Below are 13,908 nucleotides of genomic sequence, written 5' to 3'. Positions count from 1 at the left end.
GAGAGAAAAAGAGAGAAGGGACAATGCTACCACCTTTCCACACTTGTGCATATTAAGCACCATGATCTTCATGATTGAGAGTCTCTCGTTTTGTGACCACCATATAGCTAGTGGGAAATTTTCATTATATAACTTGGCTTGTATATTCCAATGATAGGCTTCCTCAAAATTACCTTAGGTGTTCGTGAGAAAGCAAGTTGGATGCACACCCACTAGTTTTCTTTAAGAGCTTTCACATACTCTTAGCTCTAGTGCATCATTTGTATGGCAATCCCTACTCATTCACATTGATATCTATTGATGAGCATCTCCACAACATATTGATATGCCTAGTTAATGTGGTCATCTTCTCCTTTTTTGTCTTGCAACCTCCACCACACTCCACACCACTTATAGTGCTAAAACCATGGCTCACGCTTATGTATTTTGTGAGAGTTGAAAAGGTTTGAGAAAGTAAAGGTGTGAAACAATTACTTGGCCAATACCGGGGTTGTGCATGATTTAAATTCGTTGTGCAATGATGATAGAGCATAGACAGACTATATGATTTTGTAGGGATAACTTTATTTTGGCCTTGTTCTTTTGAAAGTTCATGATTACCTTGCTAGTTTTCTTGAAGTATTATTGTCTCCACATCAATAGCAAACTATTGTTTTGAATCTAACGGATCTGAATATTCATGTCAAGTGAGAGAAGTTACAAAGGACAACTATGCTAGGTAGCATGCAACATCAAAAATTCATTCTTTATCACTTCCCTACTTGAGGACGAGCAGGAGTTAAGCTTGGGGATGCTTGATACGTCTCCAACGTATCTATAATTTTTGATGGTTCGATGCTATTATCTTGTCAACTTTGGATGTTTTATATGCATGAATATGCTATTTTATATCTTTTTTGGGACTAACCTATTAACTCAGTGCCAAGTGCCAGTTTATGTTTTTTCCGTGTTTTTGGCCCATTTTCAGACGGAGTCCAAATGGAATGAAAGTTTACGATGATTTATTTTGGACCAAAAGCGACCCCCGAAGCTTTGGAAGAAGGCCAGAAGAGCCACAAGGGATTCACAAGCCCTGACGCCGCCACCACCCCCCTAGGTGGCGCAGGGCAGGCTTGTGACCTCCTCGTGGGCCCAACTGACGTAATTCGCCCGCCATAGATTCCTAGAAACTCAGAAACCCCCAAAAAGAAACCAAGATCGGGAGTTCCGCCGCCGCAAGCCTCTGTAGCCACCAAAAACCAATCTGGAGTCCGTTCCGGCACCCTGCCGGAGGGGGAATCCATCTCAGGTGGCCATCTATATCATCCCGGCGATCTCCATGACGAGGAGGGAGTAGTTCTCCCTCAGGGCTGAGGGTATGTACCAGTAGCTATGTGTTTGATCTCTCTCTCTCGTGTTCTTGAGATGTCTTTATCTCGATGTACCATGGGCTTTGCTACTATAGTTGGATCTTATGATGTTCTTCCCCCTCTCCCTCTTGTAATGAATTGAGTTTCCCCTTTGGAGTTATGTTATCGGATTGAGTCTTTGAGAACACTTCATGTATGTCTTGCACGTATCTATCTGCTGTGATCAACTTGCGGGTTTGTGATAATTGGGAACCTATGCATATGGTTTGGCACACGTGGATTCATGTGAGTACCTGATGTATGTTTTGGCGATCAACTTGCGGGTTCGTGACATTGGGAACCTATGCACAGGGGTTGGCACACGTTTTGACTCTCTCGTAGAAACTTTGGGGCACTCTTTGAAGTTCTATGTTTTGGTTGAATAGATGATTCTGACATTGTGTGATGCATATCGTAAAATCATGCCCACGGATAGTTGAGGTGACAATGGAGTATCTAGGTGACATTAGGGTCTTGGTTGATATGTATCTTAAGGTGTTATTCTAGTACGAACTCTATGATAGATCATTCAGAAAGAATAACTTTGTGGTGGTTTCGTACCCGACAATAATCTCTTCGTTTCTTCCCTGCTATTAGTGACTTTGGAGTGACTCTTTGTTGCTTGTTGAGGGCTAGTCATATGATCCAATTATGTTATCATTGTTGAGAGAACTTCACTAGTGAACGTATGAACCCTAGGCCTTGTTTCCGCGCATGGCAATACCGTTCGTGCTCACTTGTACCATTTGTTACCTTGCTGTTTTTGTAATTTCAGATTACAAAAACCTATATCTACCATCCATATTGCACTTGTATCAACATCTCTTCGCCGAACTAGTGCACCTATACAACTTACCATTGTATTAGGTGTGTTGGGGACACAAGATACTCTTTCTTATTTGGTTGCAGGGTCTCTTGAGAGAGACCATCTTCATCCTACGCCTTCCGCGGATTGATAAACCTTAGGTCACCCACTTGAGCGAAAATTTCTACTATCCTACAACCCTCTACACTTGGAAGCCCAACAACGTCTATAAGGAGAAGGTTGCGTAGTAGACATCAGGGCTTCTAGTGGAAAACGTACGATTAGCCATTGTGAAGCTATGTGCATTCCTCAATGTAATCTCTGAGAAGTTGATCGATCCAGTAATCCTGCCAAGGTTAAGGAGTGATTTGGTGCAATGTCTTGTTAGTTTCGAGCTGGTGTTCCCACCATCCTTCTTCAATATCATGACGCACATCCTAGTTCTTGGCCTTGTATTTCTACATAATATGTTCCCCATTGAGAGGTTCATGGGAATCTTAAAGAAATATGTTCATAACCACGCTAGTCCAGAAGGAAGCATCTCCATGGGCCATCAAAGAGAGGATGTCACTGGGTTTTGTGGTGACTTCATTCCTGACCTTAAAAATTTGGTCTCCCTCAATCGCGGTATGAGGGGAGACTGACTGGAAAAGCCACACTAGGAGCAAACTCAATAATATGTAGGGACGGGCATTCTTGGTCTCAAGCACACTACACAGTTCTACAGAATTCTACCTTGGTGACCCCGTATGTCAATGAACACAAGAATATTCTGAGCTTCAAACACCCGGAGCAGTGTGACGACTGGATTACATATGAACACATCAGGACTTTCAGCAGTTGGTTGCAAAAACATCTCATGTGTGACAACACTGTTTCTAATGAGCTATAGTCATTGGCCAGGGGACCATCTTCGACTGTATTGACTTACCAAGGGTACGAGATAAATGGGAATACATTTTGCACGATCACCCAAGATTAAAAGAGCACCAACCAAAACAGCGGTGTCCGCTTTGATGCAGCAAACAAGAGGGGAAAGGACACATATTATGGTTACATAGTGGACATATGGGAACTTGACTATGGACATGATTTCAAGGTCCCTTTGTTACAGTGCAAATGGGTCAATCTGTCAGGAGGTGGGGTACAGATAGACCCACAATACAGAATGACAACAGCGGATCTGAACAATATTGGGCACGCAGGGGAACCATTTGTCTTAGCCAATGATCTGGCGCAGGTTTTCAAAGTGAAGGGCATGTAGACCAAAAGAACACAAGAGAAGAAAAAGTGAAGAAATGAAATGCCCTTTGTAACACATGAGTTTTCGTAGTGCTTTTAATTTAAGGGCCATTTAGCTCAAAAAATCAGTATATGCATGAAAACTACCAAATGAAGTCAGAAATAGTTGAAAATTGATGATGTCGCTTTGAATGGTGCAGTTTGAACACACAAAAAGTCTCGAGTTCAAATAAGTTCAAAAAATGAAATACCTTTGTAACAAATGAGTTTTCGTATGAAACCCTGATACTTCAAAAGAGATTGTCCGTTTTGTACACGAAGTGCATCCAGTTTTTGTCTTTGTTTTCAAAGCTTGAGCTTTGGCACCTGTGCAAATCAATGCTTCCCTCTGCGAAGGGCATGTCTATTTATGTTCCTGTTGAGTCATCCTCCTCTTACAAAAGCACCAATTAGAGAGCACCTCTGTCATTTTTCAGCTTTGCTTTTAACTGTGTTGAGTGTGACTATGACTGGATATTCATTGCCTTGAATTACAATGTTTAGTCAGCCCTTGGTCTTTTAAGGTGCTCTGCATTTATGTTTTGCGGTCTCAAAAACAGCTAGCGAGATACCATCTATTCGTACTGCTTCATGTTGTTTTGATTGAAGTGTTGACACTTGAGGCTTATTATTATTTGCTCGCTTGTTGATTATGCCATTGATATGAGTTTACGTGAGACCTAGATGTCATTTGCTTATGTGGTTTGCTTGTGATCTTGCTGAAATTCTGGTTATGAGTTAGATATAGTTGCAACAACAAGATCAAACAGAGTTCGTCAAAGTTTTGTGGTTTGTCTCTCTCAGTTTGTCAACTGAGTTGCTTGAGGACAAGCAAGGCTTTAAGCTTGGGGGAGTTGATACGTCTCCATCGTATCTACTTTTTCGAACTCTTTTGCCCTTGATTTGGACTCTAATTTGCATGATTTGAATGGAACTAACCGGGACTGACGCTGTTTTTAGCAGAATTGCCATGGTGTCGTTTTTGTGCAGAAATAAAAGTTCTCGGAACATCCTAAAAATTTACGGAGATTTTTTCTAGAATAAAAGGAAAAAACCTGCACAAAGATCCACCGGAGGGGGCGTGCTAGTGGGCCACAAGCCCAAAGGCCGCGGCCACCCCCTATGGCCGCGCCATGCAGGCTTGTGGGGCCCACGTGGCACCACCGCCCCCAATCTCAGCTCTATATCTTCCGTTTCGCCTGGAAAAAACAGAGAGAAGGTTTCATCGTGTTTTGTGATACGGAGGCGCCGCCACATCCTGTTCTTCATGTGGAGGGCAGATGTGGAGTCCGTTTCGGGCTCCGGAGTGGGGAAATCGTCGCCATCGTCATCATCAACCTTTCTCCATCGACAATTCCATGATGCTCTTCATCGTTCGTGAGTAATCTCATCGTAGGCTTGCTGCACAGTGATGAGTTGGATGAGATCTATCATGTAATCGAGTTAGTTCTTGACGGGGATTGATCTCTAGTATCCACTATGTTCTAGATTGATGTTGCTACTACTTGGCTATGCTTAATGCTTGTCACTAGGGCCCGAGTGTCATGATTTCAGATCTGAACCTATTATGTTGTCGCCAATATATGTGTGTTTTAGATCCTATCTTGCAAGTTGTAGTCACCTACTATGTGTGATGACCCGGCAACCCTGGAGTGAAAATAGCCGGAACGACTCCCGGAGATGACCATAGTATGAGGAGTTCATGTATTCACCACGTGTTAATGCGTTGGTCCGGTTCTTTATTAAAAGGAGAACCTTAATATCCCGTAGTTTCCATTAGGGAGCTAGTTACTTATCTCTCCGTGTTATAGCTGTTACATGATGAATCACATCCGTCATACTCATCCATCACCGATCCACTGCCTACGAGTCTTTTACTACTGGTTCTCTCTATGTTACTTTGCCTAAGCTTGTCCCTTGCTACAAAAGGGATTGGGCCACTTTGCTGCTGCTATCGCTACTGCAGTTATTTGTTACTTTGTTGCTGCTACTACTACTGTTCCTTACTACTCCGATGTTACTCGTTGCAAGACTTTGTTGGCACTTACATCCTGTCAACAAGGATTTTTCTGGCGCCATTGATACAAGAGTTAGGAATAGTCTGCCTTGTCAACAGATCGTTTTTGGCATCATTGCTATCATACTACTTTGCTACTGATACTTTGCTTGCAGACACTAATCTTTCACGTGTGGTTGAATCTGACACATTCAGCTGCTAATACTTGAGAATTGTGCCATCGCATCCCGTCGTGCGAACCAACAAATTTGGGTTGAATACTGATACTTTGCTTGAGAATCTTTCTGGCACCATTGCTACTCATACTTTGCTTGCAGACACTAATCTTTCGCTTCCCGTCGTGCGAACCAACAAATTTGGGTTGAATACTCTACCCTCGAAAACTGCTGCGATCCCATACGCTTGTGGGACATCACAGGCCAATCGTTGATGGTTACAAATAGCACGTGTGGAGGTCAAATTCCTCCTGTCTGTGCTCATCCCACACATGTACACCGATTCCATTCCACAGCTGCAAAAGTTCTTCAATTAATGGCCTTAGATACACATCAATGTCGTTGCCGGGTTGCTTAGGGCCTTGGATGAGAACTGGCATCATAATGAACTTCCGCTTCATGCACATCCAAGGAGGAAGGTTATACATACATAGAGTCATGGGCCAGGAGTTGTGATTTCTGCTCTGCTCCCCGAAAGGATTAATGCCATCCGCGCTTAAACCAAACCATACATTCCTTGGGTCATGTGCAAACTCAGCCCAATACTCTCTCTCGATTTTTCTCCACTACGACCCTTCAGCGGGTGCTCTCAACTTCCCGTCTTTCTTACGGTCCTCACTGTGCCATCGCATCAACTTGGCATGCTCTTTGTTTCTGAACAGTCGTTTCAACCGTGGTATTGTAGGAGCATACCACATCACCTTCGCAGGAACTCTCTTCCTGCGGGACTCGCCGTCAACATCACCAGGATCATCTCGTGTGATCTTATACCGCAATGCACCGCATACCGAGCATGCTTTCAAATCCTTGTACGCACCGCGGTAGAGGATGCACTCATTAGGGCATGCATGTATCTTCTGCACCTCTAGTCCTAGAGGGCATACGACCTTCTTTTCTGCGTACGTACTGTCGAGCAATTTGTTATCCTTTGCAAGCTTCTTCTTCAATATTTTCAGTAGCTTCTGAAATCCTTTGTCACGCACAGCATTCTCTGCCTTCCACTGTAGCAATTCGAGTACGGTACCCAGCTTTGTGTTGCTATCTTCGCAATTGGGATACAACCCTTTTTTGTGATCGTCTAACATGCGATCGAACTTCAGCTTCTCCTTTTAACTATCGCATTGCGTCTTTGCATCGAAAATGACCCGGCGGAGATCATCATCATCGGGGACATCGACTGGTTCCTCTTGATCTTCAGTAGCTTCCCCCGTTGCAGCATCATCGGGCACATCGTCTCGTTCCTCTTGATCATCAGCAGCTCCCCCTGTTGAAGCATCATGGTATTCAGGGGGCACATAGTTGTCATCGTCCACTTCTTCTTCGTCGTTTTCCATCATAACCCCTATTTCTCCGTTCCTCGTCCAAACATTATAGTGTGGCATGAAACCCTTGTAAAGCAGGTAGGTGTGAAGGATTTTCCGGTCAGAGTAAGACTTCGTATTCCCACATTTAGGGCATTGACAACACATAAAACCATTATGCTTGTTTGCCTCAGCCACTTCGAGAAAATTATGCATGCCCTTAATGTACTCGGAGGTGTGTCTGTCACCATACATCCATTGTTGGTTCATCTGCGTGCATTATATATAATTATGTGTGTCAAAAGTAAGAAAATCACACAAGTATCTATCTAAAGTAAGAAACTAGAAAAGTCTCTATCTAAAGTAAGAAAATCAGAAAGAAGATAAGAACAAGAGGCTCACCATGGTGGTGCCGGCGACGAGACCGACGCGGGCGATCAACGGCGGTGAAAACGGGGACGGGGCGTGACGGACCCCTAAATCTAGACAAATCTCGGGAAAAATGGAGCTCTGAGGTAGAGCTTCGAGAGGAGAAAGCTTAACTAGTTTGGGTCGGGCATTTCATCGAACACGTCATGTGCATAGGAGGTGAGATAGAGCACCCAAATGCCCTCCCCTCGCCGGCCAGAAAAACCAGAGTGCTCTGCCGCGGCGATGGGTATATATAGGCAAATTATTTGTCCTGGTTCGTGGCATAAACCGGGACAAACGCCCCCCCCCTTCTATACCGGTTCAAGGCACGAACCGGTACCAATGGATGTGGTCCCAGAGCGCGGCCCATTGGTCCCAGTTCGTGCCTAGAACCGGGACAAATGAGTCCAGACGAACGGGGACCAATCCCCACGAGGCCCCGGCCGGCCCCCTGGGCTCATGAACCGGGATAATGTCCCCCATGGGTCCTGGTTCGTGAAGAACCGGGGCTAATGAGCTGGCCAGGCCCGAACCAAATCCATGTTTTCTACTAGTGCCTCGCCCCCAGCCCCGCCACATGGAGGACCATTAGCCCCGGTTCGGGGCCGAACCGGGGCTAGCATTAGTCCCGCTTTGTTAGTCTCGGTTCGTGAACCGGGGCTAATAGCCCATACGAACCGGGGCTATAGCCCCGTTTTCTACTAGTGTGTACATCCATTCTTAATATACTTCATATACGCATGGTTATACCTATTTATATTTTTCAATATAATTCATTAAATATTCTAAGATGCCTCAATATGAGTTTGGTTGAAAAAATATTAGTTGCGATGTACTTTTTATAATATATCCTTTTCACGTATAAACAAAACAGTATATATGTAAACCTTTAAAAATATATGAACTCACATATTTTTTTAAAGAAACTCACATTAAGGTACTTAGTAATTATTAATGAAGTATATTGTATAGTAATAATAAGGTATAAAACACTCATCTATGTTGTATATGAGGGTTGAGAGTACGTATTCCCAAGAGAGATTGGTAGATAGATAGATAGAATGGTAGACATATAGATAGATAGATATAGATAGATAGATAGATAGATAGATAGATACATATAGATAGATAGATAGATAGATAGATAGATAGATAGATAGATAGATAGATAGATAGGCTGCATGCATCTACTCGTTGCCTTTACCATCAGTTTGATACAAGAACTGGATGAACCCAGCTACATTTAATTAGAAGTACCCTTTACCATCAATTTCATACAAAAATAAGCACACATGTTCCTACAGCAAATATCAACATATTACACATACCTATTAAGAGTTCGAAATAACTACTCCATTGCCAATAATTAATAGGTTGCATCCAAGTATCCATTCCCAATAATTTGATACAACACCTAGTGTGCCTACATTAAATTAGAACATATCCAAGTCATATATCTCTCATTTAATTTAAAAGAGTCCAATTGAGCGATTGATGAGCGAAGGGAGTGTGAAAACTTGCACTATGAACACTATATAAGAGCCTGAGTGGTGAAGAAGTCCTCCATAAACACACACCAATAGTACTACACAACATAGAACATGAACAACGCAAAATTATCTGGAGTATGCTTCCTAGTCCTTGTCGCTCTCTCTTCTTGTTCGTGCTATGCACGAGAAGTCAACCAGGTAGACCACTGCCTCCTTGACAAGAAAAAGGTAATGCGAGACTGTTGGCATAACATCGAAAAGAGTCTTGGTGACCGGTACCCGCCACTAGAGAGCCCGTGTTGTCATACAATAAAAGATGCCAAAGACATCCACTGCGTCTGTGACCGCTTCAGCGCTCATGAACTGACTTTGATCAGTCTCTCCAAGTTTGCCACGGTTACACGTGCATGCGGCAACGGTTTGCACACACACAGCAACTGTGCAGGTTGTTATATTTTTATATAAATATATACACACTTTATTTAATTTCTCTAGTTCATCATTATAATGCCAAAACTGAAATTTTGCAGGTTACCGTGTCCCAGAAATAACACCACCATCACCCCCAGCAAGTCCCTAGGCCTTCAGTGTCGGACCATTCTCCTAATAGAGAAATTATTGAATAAAGCAAATAATGATGTGAGATGAATGGATTTGCATGTTGTATTTTACTTTTTTTAATGTGTAATAAAAAAATTGGGCATAGCCTCATCACTGGTTGTTTGCATTGGGTATGATAACTGGTTAACAATGATTCATAGGATTTCAACGAACATAAAAACAGAAATAACAGGCTTCTAATATGTAACTACATGTCCTAATTGATTGTAAATGATCACAAGAACAATTCATTGTTGAAAAACTGCATATTGGACTCGGCAGCAGTAAATTTTTTGACAGAATCTTCGCATTGTCCAACTTCACCCTTGACGGTTTCGACTATTGTAGTAACTAGTCTCACTGGTACATTATCCATGCCGGTAAGTGAAGACAGATCAGTGGATGGGTAGTTTTTCCTAATGGATGATTCATTGAATTATTTTCTTCATCTGAAAGTAAATGTCTAAATTTATACATCTGGGGAGTACTAGGTAAGAAGAATTTAAGTTTTGAATCACATAGAGGAGAAAGAAATGGTGGTTATGAGTTGTCGTTGTGATGCCATATTAAATGAGCCAGCTTCATGCATGTGCCGAACTTTATTTGCAGAAAGTATGTTACTACCTCCGTCACAGTTTATAAGACACGCGCATGTACCTAGGTCGTCAATTTGACTTATATAAAATCTATTATTTAAAATGAAAATTATATCATTAGAAAATAGAACATCTAAAGTTTTTAAAGGTATATTTTTTGTAATATATGTTTATCAATAAGTTGATCAAATGGACGACCTAGATACACGTGCCGGACTATAAACTGAGATGGAGCGAGTAAGTCATAAATATCTGAAGTTACTACTTTATATCGGTTTTAATTTGGGAGTAAGAAATGCTAATAAGAACAAAACCTTCCATTTTGATTCTACATTTGTTTGAATAAAGTCTTCTTATTCTTCTTTTTCTATCTTCCCATTCATCTCCACTATACCCCTTGTCTTCTATTTTTTTAAAATCTCATTAAAGAAGTGCCTAGAATGCACTTCCACTAGTAGAAAACAGGGCTTTGATCCACATGATGAAATTCCATTAGTTTCGGTTTTCTCACAAACCAGGACCCATGTGGGCATAGGTCCCGGTTCGTGAGACCAGGGCACCGGCCGGGCCTCGTGGGCCATTTGTTAGAGTTATGTCGGATATTATCTAATCGTCATAGGTTACAACGTGGGGTGCCTCCTCATATATAAGAGGTCCATGGTACAACGTGTCCGACTACGACACTACATGTATCCTACCCAAACTACAACACCAAGTCCATATGTAACCCAACTCGTACACAATATTCGACACAACTCTAACAAACTCCACCTTGGCGAATATTCTTCACCCCTTTGAATTTGTCCATGCGTCAAACTTCCATGTACTCCGGACTTGTGTTGTCTTCTTCGTATCTTACCGAGAGCTACCCAACGAGTCAGCCCCAAACCCGCCGCCTCCGTGGGAACCTGCTGCTACTCCTGCAACTCCAGTCTTCGTGACTCCACCTGCAATAGTGCTTCCTTGCAACTTGTAAAGATGCGAAGCCGTCCTCGCTCCAATCATCACGGTCATCTCATCTTCCATGATTTTCATAGTCTTCCTATCCTGATCACAACGGATACTATACCACCATCATGAAAAACTCCAAGAGAAATTAGATTTCTCCTTAGCCCCGGAACATGCCTGACTCCCCGAAGCATCCTCTCAACTCCGTCAAACATCTTGATTTTGATGTCATCTACTCCAGCAACACGATAACCACTGTCATCGCCCATATAGGCTAAACCAAAACCACCAGACTTGTACGAAGAGAGCCACTCCTTGTTGGGTGTCATTTGAAAAGAGCAAGCTGAATCCAACATCCATGCTTCACTTTTGGTTGACCGCTTGTCTGATACTACAAGGGCATCACTATTGCTGTCTGAGTCATCACCATGAATTGCCATATTAGCACTTGACCCACCATTGAGCTTTGGACAGTCCTTTTTAATATGTCCCCTCTACTTACACTTGTGACACTATATTTTCTTTTTCTTTTGCTTGATCTTCCCTGCCTCATATCCCTTCCACCACACTTCACCCTTGACTAGCAAACCTTCACAATGAGAGACTTCCACCGCATTCTTCTTTCTCATATGATAAGATAGCAAGGCCGCAATAATATCCTCATTCTTGACGGTCTCCTTGCCGTGCGTCAAAGTAGTAATCAAGTGTTCATAGGATGATGGCAATGAACAAAGAAGCAGAATTGCCCTATCCCCGTCGTCAATCGTCGCACCCAAGCGTGCTAGATCCGTCACGACATGATTAAAGGCGTTGATATACTCCACAAGATCCGACCCCTCCTGCATCTTCATCCCATACAACTTTTGCTTCAGATACACCTTGGTCGTCGCAGTCTTGGACATAAATTGACTCTGCAGCTTCTCCCAGATCTTCTTCGGTGAATTATCATCAATCACATGATAAATAACCTGGTCCGACAAACACAACTGTATAGTTCCGGCTGTCCTCAACTGTAACTCCTCCCAGTCCTCAGCCTCCATCTTAGCTGGCTTGGCTTCCTGCAACAACGCCTTCAAAACATCCCTGTTGTGCCAACAAATCTTGCACCCTTGTCTGCCATAACCCAAAGCTTCCAGTCCCATCGAACTTCTCCACCTCAAACCTAGTACCCACTGGCGCCATGGTTCTTTGTACGGCTGACTGTGTGAAAAAAATACCTGAGTTATCCCCACGATGCTAAAGTACACTAGCAAAACCCAAGTGGTCTCGCCTCCGTGCACTAGTAGCAGACCACCAAAATAAATTGGCCTTCCACGTGATCTACTCATAAGCACAAACATGGACGCTTGATGCTAATTGATTTGCCAAAGCCTGATGCTTTCCGATGTACTACTGCGTATCAATGGACTTGGTGTTAGAGTTGTGTCGGATATTGTGTACGAGTTGGGTTACATATGGACTTGGTGTTGTAGTTTGGGTAGGATACATGTAGTGTTGTAGTCAGACACATTGTACCCTTGGCCTCTTATATATGAGGAGGCACCCCACGTTGTAACCTATGCTGATTAGATAGCGATAGGCTCGCAAGGGAGAACCGGCGGCTTGTGCCGGCGCCCGGGTGGCCGATGTTGCGGTGTCGCGGGGAGGAGCGCCCGTAGTCATGCCCCGGGGATGTAACCATATCGGTGAACCTCGTTAACAAATATCGGTGTTGTACTCGTGTGATTGCTTGGACCTCGGATGATCGACGGTATGCCTCGGATTTATTGTAACACCATTTGTCCCGCTTCGTTTGACACCTTCGGTCCCGGTTCCAGACACGAACCGGGACCAATGTGCCTCGCTCTTGAGCCACAACTAGTAGTCCTGGTTTGTGGCTACAACCGGGACCTCAGGTTGTCCTTTAGTCTCGGTTCCAGCCACAAACCGGGACTAATGGTTGGCCTATATATACCGCCAGCCCGCGAGCAGAGCAGTGCACTGCTCTATTTTTTCGGCCGGCGGGGGGAGAGATTTGTGGTGCTCTACCTCACCTCCTATGCACATGGGGTGTTCGATGAAATGCCCGAGCCACACTTAAGCTTTCTCCTCTCGAAGCTCCTTGTCCAAGCTCCATTTTCCTCAAGATTTGTGTAGCTTTGGCGGTCCGTCTCCTGTCCCGTCCCATCCCTCACTGTCGTTGGTCACTCGTGCCCATCTTGGCGCCGGCACCACCGTGGTTAGTCTCTTTTCTTATCTTCATTCTAAAAGAAAAAAGTTCTTACTTATATGATTTAGATAGATACATATGTAATTTTCTTACTTTTATTATTGTTTGTTATTATATAGTGCGATTGTTTTGGTACCCGCCTTCGTCAATTCGGATGTGGTATATATTATGTTTTGTAACTATTTGTTTTATTTAGTGTTTATGACAATTATTCCAACCAACGTGACATAGATTTTTTTTAATCTAGGTGGTATGTGTACCAGAAATTCGAACCGACATACAAATTCTTGCCGAGAAGTTAAATTTGGTTAAAAAACAATTACTTGAAAGAAAAATTACAAAGAGTTGAAGAGGAGGAGATGATATTGGAGTTGGATGTTGCGGATATCATCGACGGTCACAAGATCAAGATGGATGCAATGCGCTTGAAGATTATAAAGATTAGAAAATATATCATTCATACTGAGGCTTGGTATCATTATGTCGTTGGATCAATTGGTACCTTAGTTGCGATTATGATCGCATTTATTGTTGCATTTAAATTTTATAATTTCAATGTATGTTCTTCAATAATGAGAACTATGTATGAACATTATGTATTTATTTTGGTCACTACTGTACTTTGGCATGAATGTGATGATGAATTT

The sequence above is a fragment of the Hordeum vulgare genome, chromosome 7H, assembly GCF_904849725.1.
Source record: "Hordeum vulgare subsp. vulgare chromosome 7H, MorexV3_pseudomolecules_assembly, whole genome shotgun sequence".
In the NCBI taxonomy this organism is placed as follows: Eukaryota; Viridiplantae; Streptophyta; class Magnoliopsida; order Poales; family Poaceae; genus Hordeum; species Hordeum vulgare.
This window is presented reverse-complemented; position numbering follows the sequence as displayed.